At 32.6% G+C, this 23,388-nt stretch overlaps 1 protein-coding gene across 1 annotated transcript in view; it reads right to left on the reverse strand.

The window, feature by feature from the left end:
• LOC120414044 (insulin-like growth factor-binding protein complex acid labile subunit) overlaps nucleotides 1-23,388 on the reverse strand; it is a 448,549-nt gene that overhangs the window by 127,984 nt on the left and 297,177 nt on the right. Inside the window, exon 3 of the mRNA XM_039575064.2 lies at nucleotides 6,041-6,301. The gene's annotated coding sequence lies outside the window, so the exon portion shown is untranslated. The remainder of the gene's footprint in view (nucleotides 1-6,040; nucleotides 6,302-23,388) is intronic.

A 23,388-nucleotide genomic window follows, 5' to 3' on the forward strand; every position in this document is an offset into this window, starting at 1 on the left:
AATAATGTTAATTATCACACAACAGTTAAAATTTTAGCCGCGCAAACAAAACTAGAATATTACATCAAATGAAATGATCAACAAAACACTTTCGATTTAATTTTACGTTTCGTTCAATGCACATGACTGGAGCGTGTACTTTGATGTAATTTTAAGTGAAACGAAACTTAATTTCGCGACGGTTTGCTTCATTCTGCTTGGCAGTGTAACAAACGTCAGCCATGTTGTTGTAAATCAAAACATTGCAGCGGCAGCGGTTGAGGCGCAGTCTTTCTTCAAAATTCGAACTGAATTCGTCCATAATGGTAAATATAACTGGTTTTTGTGTTTTTCAGATTGATAATTAATTGCTTCGATGATTTCACAGATGCTGTTCTCCGTCGGAATTCGTCCAGGAATTTCCACTTTGATCAGGCCGTAACAGACGGCAACTTCCACCAAACTTCCAAGTTTTCGAAGAAAAGTGATCTGGCCGTGGGGAACCAAAAGCTACTACCGAAGTGAACCATGGGGATCGGATCGAATCAGCTGGGTGGTCACGACCTGTTAGGACGAACTCAGCCCGGTGAGGACAATAAATGGCTAAGAGAACTGAGTGCGAGCGACCTGAGACCCGTCAGGAATTTGGCAACGGAACAACATCTGACCTTTGGAGGAATTCAATGATCAAACTAGAAGGAAAAACAAACTGAAGTGTTGTGACTTAACGTGAAAAATTGTGATGAGTGAAATATAATTATGGTGTTTTTTCAATAAAAAATATCGAGAAAAGCGAGTATAAACCGTATAAACATGTTTCCTTTCATTAGTAAGAAATAGTCGATTCCAATAAGAATATTTTCCCACAAGAATAGCGTAAAGCTTAATATTACACGACCTCGGTTGGTTGTGTGGTTCGTGTAATTTTCAAATGAGACATAATTTTGCGTCTTACTTGACGCTCCAGTTATGTGCATTGAAACAACAGAAAATTACACGATTTTTTCGAAGTGTGTAAACATACACGCGCACACACATTTATTTATTCATCATTACGCCTTAAACAAGCTAAATGGATGCAGCGTTGGCAAGAGAACAGGATCAGGTCAGGATACCACGTGCAGTAGAATTGTGAAAGGAATTTTTAATTTTTATTTTTAAAATATTACATTTATTTCAAAATATTTCGATTGAAAAAAATATTCACGCAAAACTAATCTCATTTTTTTTTCTTCAAATTTATTTTGTCAGTAGTTTAAAATGTTTATTTTAATGGCCTGAACACAGATTAAAAAAAAGTTCAAGTGTGTGCTCATACCAACCCTTGACAGTGATGCCGATTTGTATGTAGCCCCTTAAAAAGTTGCGAAAAAACATCGGAATTTCGGCTAAATAGAAAATCTTGTCAGATGGTGTGCGAAATTCGACGAATTCTGGACTCATTCAGCGGTTGATGGAACCAGTGAGCGAATCAATCTGTCGTTATGTAGAAAGAAAACTGTTTAAAGAAGGAAGAACAAGACTGAAGCACTGAAATTGATTTTGCGAATCAATCTGTCCTGTTTGTCTTGAACGATTTGTTTTTCTTACATTTCTAATGAAATGCTGCTCATGAAAAAAATGCTCACATCACATGTTACCGATACTTACAAATCAACAATTGAAATTTCCTAGCGGATTTTCAAACGATGATCATGTTCGTTTCACAACAAAAAAAATTATAAATGATTTAAGAGCGAGTCCACGAGCAAAGCATACCCATCTCGCATCGAACTCACCAATCTTCCTGAAATTTTCAGGGATTGTTTGTACATATAAAACTAGCATCTGGCCAAAATATGAGCACTCTAGGTCAACGGGAAGTGGGGCAAATCGGGACACAAAGTTTGAAGGTTCAAAACCGTCAAAATCTTAAAAAGGCTATAACATTGGCAAAATTCAATTTAATTTCAAAATTCAAAATGCATATGAAAGGGCTTAAAAATGCAACAAAATGCAGGGAGAAACATCCCAATTGGTTAAATCTAAAGGGAGTTATTGGCATTTTATTGAAAAAATAGCATAATTTTCAAACTTAAATAAAAAAGTGTTCCATCTAGATATCAACTCGGTTCGACCTGCAGCTTGTAGGGGACATCTGGGCCTATCATCTGAGACTGAGAACGCTTTGGGTAAGGCAGTTTAACATATTAAATAGACACTTTTACTTTTAGTAAATTTTTTGGTTGTAAATTTTTGCTCGGGAGACCCCTTAGATCTCATTTTCTGGTGATAATTTTATCATATTCGTGTTCCTGAGACAATTTCACATAAGAAACATGCATAAAAGTTTTCCAGGCAGATTGGTGAGGTCCAAACGACGTCCCATACAAAGGGGTATGCCCTGTTCGTGGACTCGCTCTTAAAATTAAAGATATTTTTTTAATATTATTTTCTTGTTAAAAACTATTTTTGTAATCAAAGTCTTCAAATGGAAATATGGCCGTTGCATGTATGTGTAAAAGTTAGTGTAAAAATTAAACATTAATGGCTCAAACAATCAGGGGGCAATATTTAAATAAAGCAAATTTTAATAAAATTAGACGCGCAATCAACAAAAAACAATTTTAAATGCTTTTCCCTGCTTTAAACATGGTTGAAGTACTTCAAAAATATTAATATTAAATATTAATATTTTTGTAGAATTCGATGAATCAAATCGTAGATTTTTTGAAATCCAATAATTGTAAATCAACTGCATTTCACAAAACATTTTTCTTCTATTTATCGATACCATGGCAAGTTATTTTATTTTATTTTTAAGTTTTTTTTTTTGCCCTCCCCCCTTCCATCGACTTTGGCCAGGGGCAAGGGACATATATTTTGAAAAATATTTGCAGCGTCAACAGCCAAATAAAAATTCAAGATTCTTAACATTTATATGAATTGTTAAGAGGGCATTGGACTATGAAAGACAAACAAACTTTTTGACAGTTTAGTAGTTTGCCTGCATTTGTTTGCAGAAACGTCAGCCTACATACATTTGTCTTTGTTTGCGATTATAAAGCGAACAAGTTGGCGAGATTGGCACTCTGTCAAAAGTGCGAGTTCGTTTGTTCATTTTCCATGGTCTAATAGTTCCTTTACAGAAATACGAGAAAAACATTGTTTATAATTATAAAATGTTATAATAAAAAATAAAAATGGTTAAAATGTTATAAAAAAAGAATATTAGATGAGATTTTAAAGTTAGTAAACTATTTAGCCATTCTACACAGAAAAAAAAATCATGGTAATATTACATCTGGGAAGGGGTACATCTTTTATGACAGAAAAAAAATGTAATTTTACCTCTGAAAATGTGTAATTTTACCACTATTCTGGTTTAATGTCACTTTTTCAGTCATAATTGAGGTAAAATCACATCATAAAAGAGGTATTCAACCTTCTCCAAATACACCTTCCAAAATGACAGTATTTTTAGCTGTGTACATGAAAGTAAAACTTAAATTAATGTACACGGTTTTTTTTATTTGCTCGCTCGGCTGGTACTTGCCAAGTTAGGATGGTTAAAAAAAATTAAATTTACATGAAAATCTCAAAAAAAAATTTGCGAAAAAATAACAACTCCTTGACCTTTTAACCAATTTTAGTGCTTTGGGACCATTTTTTTTGTAATGTCAATTGTCCTCGAGGGGTGGTGGGGGGGGGGGGGGGGGTGGGGGGAGGTTGGGTTGAGATTTCCAAAAAAGTGTTCACGTGGTTTGCGGATGGTCCCTTTTGGATGCAAATGGAAGGATTGGCCTTTTGTGGCAGAATAGTTTGAACATTAAAATGTCATTTTGAGCTTTTATCTGAAAATATTAATCAATCATCATCAAATTTCAGATTACAATCAATTCCAATTCTCCAGATTTCACAGATTACAATTAATTCCAATTGCCAAACATTATACTGTTTTCATTATCGTCAAAACGATAACGATAAAAATCGTATTATATTTATCGAATTACAATTATTTTATCGGCGTTAAATGAAGTTTACCTTAATTTATTTCCGAAAAAAATCATGAATATAAATTTGGGTATTTTTTTTGACTAAGTTTGTGGTGCAGTGGTGTTTGATATTCATTATAAGCGAATTATGAATATTTGATTAATTTAGAAAAAATATACAGTGTTTTGTGAAAATGAAAGTATTTATTATTAAAAATTGTGATAGAGTGAATATCTGTACGAAATTTGGCAACTTTTAATACACATACACACACGTTTTAAATTAAAACGTTATTTTATATTTTTTTGAGTATTACTACTTTTCAACATTCAGTATCAAAATATGATATTTCATTATTTTTTTTCTTATTCTATGATTTTTTCTTAAATAATTTAATTTAAAAAGATTTTTCAATTGCTTTGTCGTCGGTTTTCGCAGATAAAACAATCATAATACATCTTTCATGGATTTGAAATATAGTGTGAAAGGCTTTTTTTAGTTTCTATTTTTGAAAAATACAGAACCTTGAAAACTCTTCATCATTTCTGTGTTCTCGTCAAAAAGTTCGTTCTGTTTTATTTTTCAACAAATTTTCTTAACCTCATATTGGTTTCATGATAAGGTTCGATAATCAATGTGTTTTCTAAATTCATGAAATTTTCAAAAATAATAAAACTAATGATGAGGACAAAGAATAAATGTTGTTATTGAAATTGGAAAAGAGTGTTGAATAAAATTACTGGATTTTCAAAAGAAGACTTAAAAAATCTGCCATTTCCCCGCCTGATTCATATTTCTTGACATCTCACTTTAATCAGCAACAATGCTGTCAAAGGGCTCGCAGCTTCCCAAAGGAGGCCAAACTGAAAATCCTTCAAGACCGCCCCGTTTGCACCCCAACCACAATAATCATAATTCCGTCCCAGATCGCTGCAAAAATACCAACGGCGCAGTAGAAGGTGATAATTTTTCCCGCGACCTGTGATTTGATGATCTTTGGGGCCGCACAGCACACACAAAGGGCTCTCGTTACGTTCCTTCCCCCCTTTTCTGTGAGGGAAGATATCTCTTCACAAGGTTGGTTGGTTGATGAGCTGAAGACATAATTTGCTGCACGATCTGCGCGAGATTGTCTTCGTTCCGGGATATCGAGTAAGGTGTAACTGGGGCAATTGGGGTTAGTTGAGGTATGACTGTAATTTGTTCAAGTGATAACTTGTGAGGTGGAGTTGAGAGATTTAATGTGAAGGACCATTTCACCCCGACTACCCTCCGCAGCTTAGTCAACTGTGGCCCCAATCAACCAATTTGTTGCACATGCACCCTGGCCATGTTCTGCAGGTTGCAGGTCTCCCCCCTCACAATTGAATTCCTTGTTTGTGCTCGTTCCCCCACGGTTCCCTGGGCAACATGATTGATGATTATGATTCGCACCACGTCGACCGAAGTGCATGGGAAAAGTGCCACTTTCCGCAGGGATCCAACAGGTCCTCGTACAATGTTGCCTGCTGGGGAGGTCTCCCCCTCGATATTACTCATTCCGACCCGTGGAGGTAAAAGGGCTCGCAAAAAATGATTGGCGGCGGATGTTTTTGCCCACCTGTAATTCACAGGTCATTCCGGGTTTGCTTAAGGTACAGACGCCACCGCCGCCTTTCGATGTTGGTTGATGAAGGGGTTCGAGTTTATGAATAATTGAGATCGGGGTCGGGGATAGATCAAAGGGCACGCCGGAGGGATCGATTGGGGTCTTGCGAGGGAAGTAGGGCAAGATAATTTCCGAAGTGATTTTATAAACTTGCTGTGTTTAAGGAAATTGACTGAATAGCTCAAAGAATCTGCAATATTACTTTAAAATTACCCAAGTCCAACATCAAACCTTGAATTTCTCACAAAACTTGCTAAAATTTTAATGCACTTCCCTGTGCGACCATCATCACAATTGCAGACTGCTGAGACTGCATCGTTAACTCCTCCTTAAGGAGAAACAAACCCCGATGGAAATGCGACACCTTCCACCGTAACTCCTCTGAACAACAGCAACACCAACTTGGTGCCAACACAGAACTCTATTAAAATTCCTTACCTTTTATAATCTCGCGTAGAAGATCTTTCGCGTTTTCTTCTGCCTTTGTTCCTTTTCTTCCAGTGCAGACTGTGATTACAACAAAGTCTCGCTCTCAGCTGCTCATCTTCCGTACAGCTGCAGGTTGCTTCTGCTACTTCCAGGTCGTGGAACGGTGCTCAGGTGACGGCGCGGGCTTCTCGCTGGGCTGCTTGGTGGGACGACGGCGACAAACTCCTCCAAGGTGTGCTTGTATTCCATTATGTTACAATTAGTCGTCACCTGAAAAAGGGCACAAAAATGGAAAAGAAGGGGGGAATTAGAGACAGTGGGCACTGAAGGAACTGGTTTATTGTGTTTTGAAAAGGGCATTGCAAATTTTTAGGGTAATGTGTTTCAATTCTGGAAATTTGAAAAAAAAATTAAAACATTTTCAAAACATCTCTCATCAAAATTTTGTTCAATTTCATACAATTTTGTTGAAGCAAAATTTGTAACGGCCTAACCATATCAAGAAAACCTAAACACAAACGGCAAAATATGCACGTGCGTTTCCCCCTCTCAAAAGTGCACACAAAAAGTGGAGCCACACATCGCCCCTTACTATCTGGGCCGCGGGATCATCGTGGACCACCTTAAGGACAAGGACAGCCGAGTCGAGGGTGGTCCCCCGTGGTGGGGGTGCGAAGGTAAGCGCGAAGGGGTAGGAATAAATGTATTATTTAAGCATAAATTTATCGATTCACTGAACAAGGTGTTTTTTACTGCTGCAGAATGGCAGAATGGTGGTCCAGAGCTGGTTGTAGTCGAAGGAATGATTCACCGTAAGGAATAGTGGAATTTATTGGCAGAAAGAAGGAAGTTTTGCTATCGAGTTTTCAGGTTCACTGTAGAATTAATTATCATAAAATAATATTTAAATTCTGTGGTTCTTCTAATACTTATATTTTTCATAATATTCAAAACTCGAGATGTGTCTGTTTTGTCAATTTCTGTTGAATTTTACATTTTTACACATTTTTAAAATAAAATTATTCAAAAAAGAAGTAATCTTGAACCAACTAAATTTTCAACCTTCCAAAATTCAACTTTTTTCTGTTTAATTCCAAAATTTTTTTACACATGCCCTGCTTATCGGATAAATTGATTTTAATTTTGCTTTTTCAAAGTAACTTCAAAATATTATTAAAAAAAACATTGGTGTCAGACATTCAATATCATTCAAATGATCTTTTGAACATTTGTAATAAATGAGAGAACAAAATACATTACAAATTTAAAATTAGAAAAAAAATATATAAAACTCATTTTTAAATTAAAAAAAAAACACATTTTGTGTAATGCAAATTCCAAAAGATTTTTTTCTTTTTATTTTATGGCGACTGCAATACAAATTTTATTTAAAATTGTGGTACTTCAGCGCAAACTCAAATTTTTTAATAGGTATAATTTTTAAATTTTTCTTTGCCCCAAAAAACTTTCAGAATTGTTGAAGACCTGATTATTTTTTTTTAGTTAAGGTTTGAATTGATAAATAAAAAAATTTCTTTACATAAAAACATTTAATGCAAATACCAAAAAAAATAAATAAAAGAGTATTTAAAATGTCCCTAATTGATGATTCTCCACGTTTTCACAAATCTATTTTTTTTTTGTTTTTTTTTTATTTAAATAAAACTATGTCCATGCTACCCCATAGTCAAAAAGCAATTTTGATTTTTAGTTGTTCCATATAACATGGGCTCATAAATATTGAAAAATCTTTGGTGTGAAAAACTATTTATGTTCTAGAAAAAAAAGTATACTTGACATTTTATCACATAATCACGAAATTAGAAATTTTTTCCCAAAATATTTTTTAAGTTCTCGATTTTCTAAGATATTTTTTTAGGACTTTAAAAAATAATCTTTTGCACTAGAGTTAAGGATGGTGTAGAATCTGGTACGGTACATGTCATTCAGAAAAAAAATATCAGATTTGGAAAAAAAAATCACAATTATAAAAAACTTTGTCTAGATCTAAATCTAAATTTGCAATGGAAATGATTCCAAAATGTTTTCAAAACATTTGAAGGCAATTTTTCGATAGATGTTTTTGCCTTCCTCACCTCACTGAGGCAAGGCTATAAAATCACTCAAAAATTGAACTTTTTAAATAAGCCTCCCAGATATACCTTTACGTATACATATCGACTCAGAATCAAATTCTGAGCAAATGTCTGTGCGTGTGGATGGACGTAGAATTTTTTTTCTCACTCACTTTTCTCGGAACTGGCTCGACCGATTTTGTCCGGATTTATGTTTTTGGATTTGCCTTCAGGTTCTTTAAGTCTTTTTTAAATTTCATCCGGCTTGGTGCAGTACTTTAAAAGATATGTTCGAAAAACTGTTTTGGTTGATACTAAAAAGGGTCATTATTTACATAATTTGAAAGCTCCGGCGGATAGCTGTCGGAACTTTACGCTCAGTGCACGCACACAAACACTGCAGTGCTTTCAAATGGTTCATTAAATTTATCATACCTAGATGGCAGCACTCAGATGTATAGTGTCTTTACTAAGTAAGCATTAGACAAAGCTTTCGTACTGTGTGGTTGCAAGGCTTTTAGGAGGAAGGCAGCAACCACCTTCCGGTGGATTAAGTAACGTTTTTTTCTGAAATTTAAATTTATTACCCACAGGAAAAATATTAAATGAATTTTTTTTTTTTGGAAAATACCAAATTTTCACAGAATACCGTATTTTTTCGAAAGTATTGCATTGCATATTGCATAATTTAGAAATTTGAGTATTTAAAAAAAATACGGTAATTTAAGAAAATTTTAGTATTAAAAAAAAACCTCTAATAAATTGCAAAAGCAAACTAAGTTTCGCTTTGTTTGATACCCATAATGCAAATTATGAATATTTGAATATTTTCGAAAAATACGGTTTTTTGTGAAAATTTTAGTATTTTCCAATAAACCATTCATGTGAATAGTGAACAAAATTTCGCTTCGTTTGATAACCATATTGCATATTTTTTAAATTTGAGTATTTTCGAAAAACTACGGTAATTTAAGAAAATTTTAGTATTAAAAAAAATTAAAAAAAGCATACAAAATTTCACTTTGTTTCATATCCATATTGTATATTTTGAAATCTGAGTTTTCGAAAAATTTGGTAATTTGTGAAATTTAGTACTTTCCAAAAAAAAGCTCTAATAAAGTGAAAAAGCTTACAAAATTTTGCTTCGTTTGATACCCAAGCAGACGGAAATAACCTGGGAATATATTTTTTTTTGATATTTGAAAATACTAGGCATCTTTTATGTTTTATGTTATTTTTTTTGTTATTGGATCGTTATTGTAATAACAGATTAATAACATTTTAAGTTATTTTTCAAATAAAACTTTGTTATTATTTTTTGTTATTTTAACAACTAATCCTATCATCCCAACAACAGTTGGTGATATTCTTCCATAACCAAAATTTTTATTTCAAGGTTTTTTTTATGATAACATAAACTGTTATTAAATCCTTATTCAAAAATGGATTTTAAAGAAGATTCCATAACACTTTCTGTTATTTTATCAGTATTTGTTATTGAAATGGAATGAATTTTGTTATTACCGTCTGCCCGGGTAACCATATTGCAAATTATGAAAATTTGAGTACTTTCGAAAAATACGTTGTTTTGTTAAAGTTTTAGTTTTTAACCAAAAAAAAAACTATAATAAAGTGAAAAAGCACCAAAAATTCGAATCGTTTGATACCCATATTGCAAATTATGAAAATTTAAATACTTTCGAAACAATACGTTATTATTTTTAACAATTTTGAGTAGATATTTTACTTTGAAATTGATTAGATTTTCAAAAAATATATTCATAGTGAAGTATTAAAAATTTAACATGATATGGTTTAATTAAATCGACTTTAGAAAATTATTAAAAATAAGTTATCGTCCCGACGATAACGATAGAACTATCATTATCCTTATCGAGCCTCGATAATTTTATCGTTGATAACCTTAAAAAACATAAAATAAAATAAAATGTTTCAAAATTTCAATAGTCTTTCAGCGAAAAAACGGATTCATTTTGAAGTTTTTGTCAATATTATGGAATCAATGCAGCAAAAAAATCTGTTTAAACAATTACGAAAAAACAACTTTTCTGTCCTCTCAACTGTACCGTTTCCTCATGTAAAACTTCTTCCCGACAAATGCACCTTCAACCCTCTCCAGAAAACCCCCCTCCATCGTAGCGATTCAATACAGAGGAAGAAAAAAGCAGCTCCCAGGAAGACGACGTTCAATTTACAATTTAAAGTCTTTTTCACCATGCCCCCCCTCTCAACCACACCACTTCTCGTGAACTCAGTGGTGGGGAAAAATAGCATAACGAGTGTTGCTTCCCTTTTCCAGAAAGTTGTGTGGCAGCAATAATACACACCATCGACAAGAACAACTGCCACAAAGGGTGAGTGGTGGGGGGAAACGGCAAAGACTTGAAACGCACAAGAAAAAACGCGCCCAGATCAGCGAAGAAAAATCAGCATATTTATTTTTATGCCATTTTTAGTGCGATCCAGAAATCGATCGGCAGAAATTGATAGCCTTTGTTCTGGAGTGTTGGAGATTTCTGCTCGTATTTTTTCCCTCTGAAGTGTAGGGTAGGTGATGGTTTTTTGGGATATTCATAAAAATTACAAATTAAGTGGATTTTAACTTTATTTAAGAAAATAATGAAAAAAAGGAAGCAATAACATAAAAAAAGAAAATAAATTAAATGCACCACCAACTTAACCAAAAGAAGAACAAGCTTTCCCACCGATACAAAAAAACTGACCACACATTCGTGCCTTTTTCTTGGCGCTCTCCGCGGGAAACCCCGGCAGCCAGCAGCAGACGACGACGACGACGAACTGAAATCGATCCGGCGTTGGATGCTGTGGCGAGGACGCAATAAATCTTTAGCTCCTAGCAAGCTAAGAAGCGGAGCGGGCTTTTCTATGCTGGTTTGCTGCTTGTCTTCCCTAATAGAAGCAGAGGAAACTCTTTAAGGAGCGTGACATTGGGAATAAGCGGGATCAACACTTCAGCGAATTACGGAAGGGGGAATTTGAGGAAATTGTTGAGCTGGTGAAATATTCGTGGAAAAGCTTTTTATGAAAATTCGACTTTTCTATTTGATTAAAATTTGTTACATTGCTTTTTGATAATTAACTGTATTGTTTCTGTTTAACAATTTTTTTTAAAGAATGCAAAAACAAATAAAACGTTTCATTAAAATTTAACTCGTGTAAACATAAACTTTAACAAATCCTATAAAGTTTGAGGCTGAAAAAAGCATTTGAATAATGCTAATATAAACAACAGGGTGTTTCAACCAAACAAAAAAGTTCTCAGAATCATGCAAACCGAGGTTCCCCTTGTAAAGGATACCCATAGGAACTCTCATGCCAAATATCAGCCCATTTGGTTGAGAATTGGTCTGTCCCCAGCGGTTTAAAGTTTACATGGAAATTACTATGGGATTTTAGTGCTTTTCGTTCAATCGATCCTACAAGTCTGGGGACAACATGGATTCACTCTGAATAAAGACAGGTGTGTAGGGGATGGTTCAATGAACACATTCCAGAAGGAATTAGGGTTGTCCATTCTGTCCCCAAGGTACGCATTGGATGGACGTCCGGTGTCTCCAGAATCAACAATTCACCCTTCAAAAGCATCGCATTTCCTTAGTATGCTATGACGGCGTTGTGAACAGGGTTACCAGGTCAAAATATGAAAAATCTGGCAAATAATTTATTAAAAATCTGGAAAAATCTGGCAGACGAAAATCTAACAAATTTTAATGGTGAAGGGGATGGAGGATATAAATTAATTCAAAAGTTGGTAGAGTTCTGATGGTTTAACTGATTTAAAGCCTTAAAAATGTTGAATTTGCATTTTATTTAAGAAATACACATTCTATTTTCAATTATATTCGTTCATTTTAATCGAAAAATTGTTCAAAATGGGCATAAAGTGAAAAATCTGGCAAAATCTGTCAATATCTGGCACAGAGAAGGGTAAATCTTTATTCTGGCAGACACTTGAAAAATCTGGCATTCCCAGATTTATCTGGCAACCTGGCAACCCTGGTTGTGAAAACCACGACGTCCCATGTCAGGCGGTGAATACGTGGCAGAGCATACATTCAAGTTTTAGCTAAGAAACATTCTTTAACGGTACACATCAACCAGAGCTTTTGCACCCAGATTTTTGTTACAGACATTTTAGTATCTTCAAAACTACGGGTACTATCGAAATATTTTTTTATTCATCCCCTAAAGTACTGTCCACAAAGCAATTTACAACAAAGTTTGATTAATTTTACAATCCCGTTATTGCAGGATTGGGTTCGAAAGTTTGACAATTTTGGAATAAGAAGACAACAACTTCCTTGGTTGCTGTGCACCCTTAAAGTAATAAAATTATAATTATTGATGTTTCTGTAAGGATTTCAGCTCTGCTAAATAAGGTAGCATGATGATTTTGTAATAATAATGCAATCGATGCCTCTCCACGTGTTCACCTTCTGACATGGGGATTATTACTTCTGGAATGTGTTCATTGGACCATCCCCTACACACCTGTCTTTATTCCGAGTGAATCCATGTTGTCCCCAGACCTGTAGGATCGATTGAACGAAAAGCACTAAAATCCCATAGTAATTTCCATGTAAACTTTAAACCGGGGACAGGCCAATTCTCAACCAAATGGGCCGATATTTGGCATGAGAGTCCCTATGGGTATCCTCTACAAGAGGAACCTCGGTTTGCCGTAATCTGAGAACTTTTTTGTTTGGTTGAAACACCCTAATAAACATACCAGATGGCTTACTATCATATTTATCCCTCTAATGCCCAAAATCTTTTTCAATTTTTTTTCGTGTTCAGGAGGTTATTTTTAACAACTTTAGTTTTTCTTGTTTCATTTTTAGTATTTTGATTAACTCTAATCTTTTTAGTTTAAGTTTGGTTCTGATAGTATCATCACCTTTTGACTTTTAATTTTTTTTTATGTTTCTACAAGAGAATTCAACATTTTTTGCTAGTTTTTCACATTTAAATTTCCAAAATTACCATGAACGCGTTAAAAATGCGTAGAGGCACAGTCTGGTATATTTTAAAAATTAGTGGTTATTTTTTGTTAAAAATATAGGAATTATTAGCAAGATACACAGCCAAAATTATATAAATTGGCTGAAAAATTGATTGTTAGCTGGTTTTTGTTGTCGAGGGTTAATTAAATAGTTATACATTTTTGGTATTTCTATATATTTGGTCTTCAAACCAAGACCTAGAATCGACATTTACAGAACATTTAGTTTTTAGTCCCTCCTAAATTTTCTTAAACACTCAAAGATTCAGCATAAACAAGCAAATAGCCTGAATTATTTGATCCAAATTTAAATATTTAAATATTTTAAGGCCGCTGCAAATATTTTTCAAATTTTATGTCGCCCACCCCCTTCAAAATCGGTCCGAAAAATCAGGGGGCAAAAACATAAATTGCAAAAAGCATCAAAATTTAAAAAAAATAATTACCAGCTGAAAACAATTTGAAATGAATTTTCCTGCGTTTAATGTCATATGTCAGGAAATATAACCAAGAACTCATGATTATTTTGAGATTTTTGAAACAAACAGTCAAAGTAAATAACTGATAAAGCTAAAATTTATGAATCGATCAAAAATATTTTCAATTTTTGTAGGATTTCAATGTTTTTTTTTCGGCGAAAAAAATCGCTCCATTGCTTGGATATTTTGAAAACTAACGATTGCAAAACAACTGGGCATATGTAAATGCATTTTAAAACACTTTTATCATTCAAATGCTAATATCATGGCTCGTAATTTGAATTTTTATATATTTTATTTTTATTACACTTCAAGTACATAAACTTCAAAAAATATTTGCAACGGCTTAAATAAATTTAAGCGATTTATTTTAGATGAATAATTTCGAAGCAGCTGGGATGGCACGTTATTTTTTTAATCTAGATTACTTTTTCAAAACAACCAATGTACGAAATTGCAGCACGTAATTTTTATTTATTTATCTGCAAATGAATTTGAACAATTGGCAACTTGAGATATTTGTTTTCTCAAGTTAGATTGAACATTTTATTTTATTAATTCAACACCTTTTATTTGGCTTTTTGATTCCAACACGTCAAAGTATTTTTTGATCAATTTAATTTTTATTTAAGAATTCTTGTTATTTTGTTATTTTTGGTTTTTTTTTTGAAAACTGTGCGGTTTTACGCCTATAAAATTTTGAAATTAACATTGATAAAAAATCAGCGATTCTTTTAAAAACATATCCAAGCCATTTAAAACTTGCTTAAAATGGCAAAAAAATAAACAAAACAGTAACACAAAAAAACTCAAAAATTAAGTAATAATATTTTTTTTTGATTTTTTTTAGTTAATCCGATTAAAAAATGTTAAATAGGCAAAAACTATGTTTAAATTTATTTTTAACCTATCAGTAAATAATATCACGGTGATATTACATCTTTAATGTCAGAAAAAAGGTGTAGTTTTACCTCTAAAAATAAGAAAATATACCATTTTTCGCTTTAAAGCCATTTTTTCAGTCTAAATTGAATTAATATTACATCATAAAAGAGTTAATATCAAACCTTCCAATTATACACCTTCCAAATTCCACAATTTTTTGCTGTGCTTATGCATCATACTTGCCTAACGTTCAAAAATACTAAAACATTTTAATTCAGGATTTCTTCGAATATCTTTTTGAAATAAACGTAAATTCACTTATTAAAAATTCTATACTAGAACTGAGCACTTGACATATAACCTAGAACTCATGATTATTTTGAGATTTTTGAAACAAACAGGCATAATAAATTACTTATTAAACCAACATATATGAAAAGATTAAAGTTCTAATTGTTGTTTATAAAAAAACTTGCTCATTAAAAATATAAGTTCAGAACACTTTTCCTTCATTGCTTGAGTCATTTTAAAAACTTATTCAATTCAATCAAATGAAAATTTTAACTTAAAATTTTAATCCCAAGAGTTAATTTTTTAAATCTATTCACAAACTCACAATTTGTCGTTCACAAACAAAATATTGAATAATAAATTTGAGATATTCTTACTATCAAAAATAATTTAATTTTGTTCTAAGAACGTGTGAAATTTTTTTAACTTAAAAACACCTTATTAAGCTTAGTTTAGTTATTGCCTTTAACTTTTTTTCAATAATAATTATAAATAATATTATAGTTTAAAATTCATATTCTATACGTTGAAATTGAAAATTCCAATTTAAGATTGAAAATTCAGTCAAAATTATCAGCTTTAATAATATCTTTAAAATCTCAAAATGTACACGGTATCAAATTTGAGTCTCAACTTCAATCTGCACGATTTTTTCTTCACACTCTCTTTCTCTCTCTACTGCTATCATCACCAATCCCAATCAGCGATCGGCTTCACTATAAAGAAGCATCATAATCCGATTCTGGCAGATTTTAGTTATCTCGCCTCTCACCAAAATGTCGTACACAACACACCAAATGCCAAGATGATATCGGTTTGGGTGTTAACTTTTTCTGATTTTTAGTTGTTTTTTGATGTATTTTTAAATTTTCGAGATATTTTTTAAATAATGTTTGAATACTTGTTTGAAAAAAATATTCTTTTCACTTCATCACCACCATCTTGCCACGACGACCACGAAATCCGTTCGTCATGAACCAAAAATCATTCGTTCAATAATCGAGGGGAAACACACACACAAAAAAAGCTGCGATTTAAATCCAATTTGGCCTTATCAAAAGCGATGTCAACATTTCTGTTTCGCCTTCACCATGACAACTCTTCGCTGGAACTTCTTCTTTAAAGTTGGATGCTTCACGCCGCCGCCGCCGGTTTTGGTCATGTCGTCGACACAAATAATAATTTCGATGATGATGTTGTTGATGTTTTTCGAACGCGATATTTGGAGACACTCTGCGCGGCCACTCGCTGCCAAACTGTTTTGCTACTGAGACTTGTTCATTTTTTTTTTTTGGGTTGTTGAGGAGGTTACACTTGAAATTGAGAATCGGATTGGATTTCACAGAGTTTGGTCTCCCCCCTTTTTATGATGAGACATCTTTTCGACGAAATCTCCGTTGAAGTCTATTTGGTGCTGTTCCGATGGAATTTCTTAAAAAGTGTTTTTCTCGGGCAATCTGGGTCAAACCCGGCTACGAAAAAGGCAAGGAGGTCGGAAGGGGGTGGGTTTTATTTTTGATTGGGTCTTTACCGAGCGCAAGAAGATTGCCGATCTGGGTCTGTCTGTTGGGTGATGATGGCATTAAAAGTTCTGTGACGAAACCCTTATTATGAGCGAACGACCCCGGCTGTTGATTGAGTTGGACGAAAATGTGGAGCATTTTGGAGGGGAGGAAGGACGCAATCTTGTCAAACATGACCGGGGACTCTGATATCAGTCAAAGTATCGGGTAAAGCCTTTGCGAATTTTGTTTGTTGAATCTGTGGGAAGATTGTTTACAGACCTGGACAGTTGCTTTGGTGATTTTCTGCTGCGATGTGGAAAGATTTGGCGTTTGATTGAAGAGATTTGGAATTTATCCTTTTTGAACTCGATCAATATCGAAGCCGATTATGTGACGGACTTTAACTGATTGTCTACAAGCTTCAGGGGATAGCTGATAACAGTTTTGAGCAGCAAGTAAATTTATTAAACACATCAATTATAATTATTCAAAATTGAAACTTCCTCTTCACAGTATGCCAGTCAATCCCATTACATAACAAGATACTCAACGGGGCATAAATCCATCACCCACCCAGTCAGGTTGGTCGAACCGTGCGAAAAGATCGTTCACGCACCCCGCGTGGTCTCAAATTATAACATATATATTTTAAACCGATACTTTGACGGCGCTGGCGGCACCCTTTGGCACCGGGTCCATCGACGAGGAGTATTGGCGGCGGTGGACATACTTGAAAATCGTGAGCCCCTTTTGAAAAGCCCGCTTAGCGATGGCTTAAGGCCTCTCTGTCTCGTCTCGATGGGTTGCGGTTGCAACGGGTTGCACCGTGGGGTTGAAACTGACTTTTAATGTGATATAAATTATTTATTTTATTTTAAATTCAAGGAAAAAAAAGAACAAAAAGTTGAATGAATTTTGACATGTAAAGATTTTTTTTGCTTTTGAGATCAAATAATTGTTGAATTGAAAACATCTTAAAGAAATTAAATCTTTGTCTAATTTTGACAAAGAATAGCTCATGGGTATCAAACATAAGGTTTTTTGATGCATTTACATTAACATTTCAAAAGTATTAGCCACAAACTAAAAACCCGATCATGTCTGTACCATACCATAACTTCAATATAAAGTTATGAAAATTTAGATGTAAAAATATAATTTTAAGAGCATTGCTAAAAGTTCTTTGTCATTTTTGTCATGCGTAACATAACGCCTTTTATTTAATTTTTGTTGATTTGTGAAGGTTAAGTGTTTTTTTTTTTTTCAATAATTTAAGCGGAATAAAACGTATTACAGTCGACTCTCTGGTTGTCAATATCCAAGGGACCGTCGAGGAAGAGAAGCATCAGTTTACAGAACGATGCAAAATGAAGACTCGATTGAAATTTGTTTTTTCTTGCTGACCAGCTATAGGAGAGAATCATGGCAACGTCCAGCAAACAAAAACAAATAAATGTCAAACATCCTTCAACGCTTCGTTTCTCAAAGAAAAATGTCTATGCAAGCCATGAGCAAGTAAAATTATTGACAACCGGAATAGATATTTAAAGCAAATAGAACCCAAGGGACCGTCGAGAAAGAAGTACTTCAAGCTAGAGAAAATATCGAGGAATAAAGACAATCGAAGTATGCAGTTTGAAGGGACTGAAGAATTCATCGGTACATGGATACTTCAAGCTAGAGAAAATATCGAGGAATAAAGACAATCGAAGTATGCAGTTTGAAGGGACTGAAGAATTCATCGGTACACGGATATCGAGAAGATCGACAGCCAGAGAGTCGACTGTATTTGGAAAAAAAATCATTCTTTTTGTATGTTTTTTTTTTAAATTTTATCCCGAATTTTCGAAAAAAATGCTTTCTAAGATAGTCAAGCTTGGTCATGAATTCAAAATATCGAGGTATTAACGGAATTTTTTTTTTCGCAAAAAAAAAACTTTTCGTCGGACTGTACATTGGTATTGCATGAACATTTAAAATGTCTTCAAAGGAGTTCAAACATGCTAAATATGATTATAAACGCAGGAAAATGCATTTTAACTGGTTTTCAGACGATTAAACTTTAACTTTCATTAAAATTTTGAAGTTTTTCGAAAAAATATTTTTTTTCCCTGATTATCTAGGCCGACTTAGAAGGGGAAGGCGACATAAACTTTGAAAAAAATATGCTTAATTTTTTAAAATAACTTAAAAAAAATGTTTAAAAAATTGCTAAAATACTGTTTCAAAATTGATAGTAAAAAATGTTTAAAAATGTTTGAAAACCGTTGAAATTGCAAAAAAAACAAACTTATTTTTTAAATTGATTTTGAAACAATTTAAAAAACAATAAAGCAGTTTTTAAGCATGTTTCGAACAGTATCAGCGATTTTTAAAACATTTTTTTTAAATATTTTTAAAAACTGTTGTTTCGATAAAAAAATAAAAAAAAATAAAAATTGCTCACCAAATTTCAATTTTTTTTTAAATCGTTCAAAAACTGTTTGAAAATAGTTTCGAATTTGTTAAAAAAAAATTTTAATTGATTTAAAATTGTTAAAAAATTGTTCAAACATTGTTTAGAAATTGTTTTAAAATTAATAACAAATTGTTTAAAAATTGTTTAAATTTTTTTCATAAATTGTTTAAAAATTGTTTAAAATTGTTGAAAAATTTGGAAAAACTGTTTCAAAATTGCACAAATTTTTTTTTTAAAATGGTTTAAAAATTGTTTTAAAATTGTTTTAAAATTAATTACAAATTGTTTAAAAATTATTTCAATTTTTTTCAAAAATTGATTAAAAATTGTATAAAATTGTTTAACATTGTTTGAAATTGTTTAAAATTGTTTAAAATTGTTTAAAATTGTTTAAAATTGTTTAAAATTGTTTAAAATTGTTTAAAATTGTTTAAAATTGTTTAAAAATTGTTTAAAAATTGTTAAAAAATTGTTAAAAATTGTTTAAAAATTGTTTAAATAATTTTTAAAAATTGTTCAAAAATTGGTAAAAAATTGTTTAATTTTTGTTTTAAACTGTTTAAAAATTGTTTAAGAGGTGTTCAAAAAATTCTATAATTGTCTAAAAATTGTTCAAAAATTATTTGAAAATTGATCAAAAAAAGATTATAAATTTTTTTAAATTGTTTAAAATTCTTCCAAAATTGCAAATAAGTTGATAAAAAATTGTTCAAAAATTTTAAAAACTTGTTTGAAGATTGGTTGAAAATTGTTAAAGAATTGTCTAAAAATTGCTAAAAAATTGTTCAAAAAGTGTTTTAAAATCAATCTAAAATGCATCAATCTAAAATGCATTTTTCTGCATTGATCATCATATTGAGCATGTTTGGGCTTGTTTAAAAATGTTATGAATTTTTATAAAATTTCAATGTACAGCACCGCAAAAAAATTATTTTTCGTAAAAAATAAAATTTTCGTCAATACTTAGATATTTTGAAAACAAATGATTGCAAAACAACTGGTCAGATAAACGAAACTATTGGCACTACGCCCCCCGGGGCATGGCCTTCCTCTAACGTGGGATTTCTGCTCCAGCGCCTCTGACGAGACAGGAGAAACCGGGACCGACGTTTTACTTCACCATCCGATAGAAGCTCAGTGGATAAGGCGGGAATCGAACCCGCGTCTCATAGCATCATCGGGATCGGCAGCCGAAGCCGCTACCCCTGCGCCACGAGACCCACAGATGTCAGATGTGAAATGCATTTTTAAATATTTTTTTCATCCATATGTCAATCCGTGACTTGTAATTTAAATTTTTTTTTTTGACCCCCCCCCCCCTCGACTTTGGCCAGAGTCGAGGGACATATACCTTAAAAAATATTTGCAACGGCCTTGTTAAAAATTGAAAAACTCTAAAAAACTGTATTTTTATTTTAAATTGTAAAAAAAACTGTAAAAAATTGTAAATTTTTTAAAAAATTGTATTTTTTTTTTTTAAATTGTAAAAAAATTGTAAAAAAATTGTAAAAAATTGTCAAACATTGTAAAATTTGTAAAAAAAATGTAAAAAGTTGTATAAAATTGTGTTTTTTTAATTGTTAAAAAAATTAAAAAATTGTAATTTTTTTCCAAAAATTTTATTTTTTTTTTAGAAAATTGTCGAACATTGTTAAAATTGTGAAAAATTGTAAAAAAATGTAAAAAGTTGTATAAAAAATTGTAAAAAAATTAAATATTATTTAAAAAAAATCAAATTTCAATCAAGTGGTTATGTACTGAGACAAATAAGCTTGTTTTAATCTAAGAAATGGCAGAACAAAGTTATTTTTAAAATTTAACTTAATTTTTAAACCCACCGTTCCCAACCCTTTCCCAGCTTCAGCCTCGAGTTGAAAGGGCACACATCCTCCTAGTAGAGTAGTCACTTGCTGCACCGCGGCGGAGGTCCGGTGGTGAAAAAGGGCCTACTCTTCTCTACGGCCATAAAACGACCCGCGAACAAAACTGACCCCTTCAACGCCGGGTAGGTGTGCTTCGTCGTTGTTGTAGGCCATAATTGAATCACAAAAGCGCGCGCGACAAGAGGATTATTTGAATTTGAATAACGTGCCGCCATTTGCATAATGCTGTGCGAGTTGTACGAGGGCTTCATCCCATTCTCCAAATTGATGTCTAGAGGGTGGGGGGCTGCTGGAGATTTTGGGCCATTAGGCGAATTAGCTTTTCCTCGGTAATGGGATTGGGTCGCGCGAAGAATTGGTGTCAAAAGGCACTCCGTCAACCTACGCCACCTGGTTATTTTTTAAAGTTGTGAATGACCTGCTTGAGTAAGGTAGAAATGTGAAGCTGTTTAACGACAGACAAGGGTTAATGCCGAGTCCAACTCGCTTAGCTTACATCTCCCGGAATTCACTTGTTGCCCGGAACATAACGCCACAAATGCATCGTTAGTCAGACATGCAGATCTTCAGCGAGGCAGACCTCCCGGGTAAATTCTGCGCTCCACACAGAACTGCATTCCGGCACTCCCGGCCAAGGCAGGGCAGCTGTTGCACTTGTACGTCTCTAAACTGGTTCCGAACCTCAATCCCAATCAGCAGCACGAACTTCAGCTTTGCGGTTTTCCCAGAGCGTGTTCTAGTTCAGCAGCAGCAGCACACGTGATGTGTCTAAATCACTCAGAAGTTCCTTCTGGCAGACCTGCCCCTTTGGCCATAGAGAGTACCAACATTCCACGAGGGCAAGCGTGATTGCGATTTGAAATCTGCTCGCCCCGCCGAGAAACCGAACGCGTTGGGTTTGTGTTGTGTGCATTCCGGTTTTAAACGGTCTCGGAAAACTCGAAACCGTCACTTTATTACAGCTGCTATTGCAGGGGATTCGTTGCTGCTGCTGCCACCACCCTCGGGGTCCTAATCTCTTTCTTTTCGTAAAGAAGTTCATTGCTGGCGAAGGTGACGGCAGGGTCGGATTTGGGGAAAAATCGAACCTTTTTTTTTCATATTACTATAAAAGAAATTTTCTATAAATCCAAAAATATTTTTTGCAATTCCGCTGTAAAATTGTCAACTTTTCCTGTACTTCTGGAGAAACGAAACGGCCTACTTTTCCCTACCAAAAATAACAGAAAGGAAAATCAATACCTTTCAATACCAGTGCTGAAAAGTTCTACTTTTCAGCTCTGAAATGGGTGCTGAAAAGTTGAACTTTTCAGCACTTGTTTCGAAAAGTAACACTTTTCAAAAAAAATTGATTTTAACGGTTTATTGACAAAATACATGAAAATTTGACTTAAAATTTCACTCAATGGGTGTTTTTTGGAATTGCAAAAAATGTTGTATGGAACTCGTTGCAAAACTTGATTTTTTCAGCACTCGTCGTATTTATCCAACTCGGTGAACCTCGTTGGATAAATGTACGACTCGTGCTGAAAAAATCCTCTTTTTGCAACTTGTTGCATAAACTACTATTAAATTAATTGAAAAGATTAAAAATATTATTTAAAAATTGCTCAATTTTTTTTTTATAATGTTTTAGAATTGTTTAAAAATTGTTCAAAAATTGTTTCAAAATTGTTTAAAATTGCTTCAATTTTTTAAATTAGTTTATGAATAATTAAATAAATGTTCAAAAATTATTTGAAATTTGTTTATAAATTGTTTGTAAAATTAGAAATGTTTATAAATTGCTCAGAAATTTTTTTAAATGGTTAAATTTAAAAAAAACTGTTTGAAAATTGTTCAAAAATTGTTTTAAAATTGTTTAAAAATTGTTCAAAAATTGTTTAAACAATTTTAAAAATTTCTTAATAATTGTTTGAGAATTGTTTAAAAAAATCTATAATTGTATAAAAATCGTTTAAATTGTCTAAAATTGTACAAAAATTGAATAATAACTGTTAAAAAATTTGTTTAAAAAATTTTTGCACAAGGCACCATCTTTTTCCAAATTTACTAAGAAACTTTTTTGAAAATAAATAAATCATACAAATCTAAAAAAAAGGTTCCTGTTAAAACAACATTTCATATACAATCCGTTTTTTAATTGGAACTCATTTTCATAGAGAAAAACATAACATTTTGAGCATATTTGAATAATTATTTTTATTTTTTTTTTCATGATCATATTTGACTCACTTTTAAAACTTTTACAATTTTTCTTAAAACTTCTTTTTGAGCTCCTTTAAAACTTCTCTATCAAACTCATTATGGTAATAAATCTGTATTTTTCATTCGTTAAAAAATCTTCAATTTGCAATCCATGTTTCGGGCGAGTCGCTAAAGCATGAGCTCAATTCATAAGATGATGCATTTTTACAATTTTGACAATCAAACAAAAAAAAAAATCATCAAAGATAAAAAAAAAAATATCTTTATTACTTTAACACGTTGCACGCAAGGTTATGACATTTTCGTTTGAATTTTTTAACTTATCGACAATATAGGAAATTAATCACGAAATGTTAACAAAAATAAATTTATTTCTCAATTATAATTTATTATAATTATTTGCTTTAATCATTTATTTTGCGTTATTTTCTTCAGTTAAAATCCAAAATTACTACATTAAAGAGCATCTTTTTTTTGTATCAATTTATAGAAAAATAGAATTTTGATCAAGACAATCTTAACTTTTTAA

Source organism: Culex pipiens, chromosome 2 (assembly GCF_016801865.2).
Source record: "Culex pipiens pallens isolate TS chromosome 2, TS_CPP_V2, whole genome shotgun sequence".
Classification (NCBI taxonomy): domain Eukaryota; kingdom Metazoa; phylum Arthropoda; class Insecta; order Diptera; family Culicidae; genus Culex; species Culex pipiens.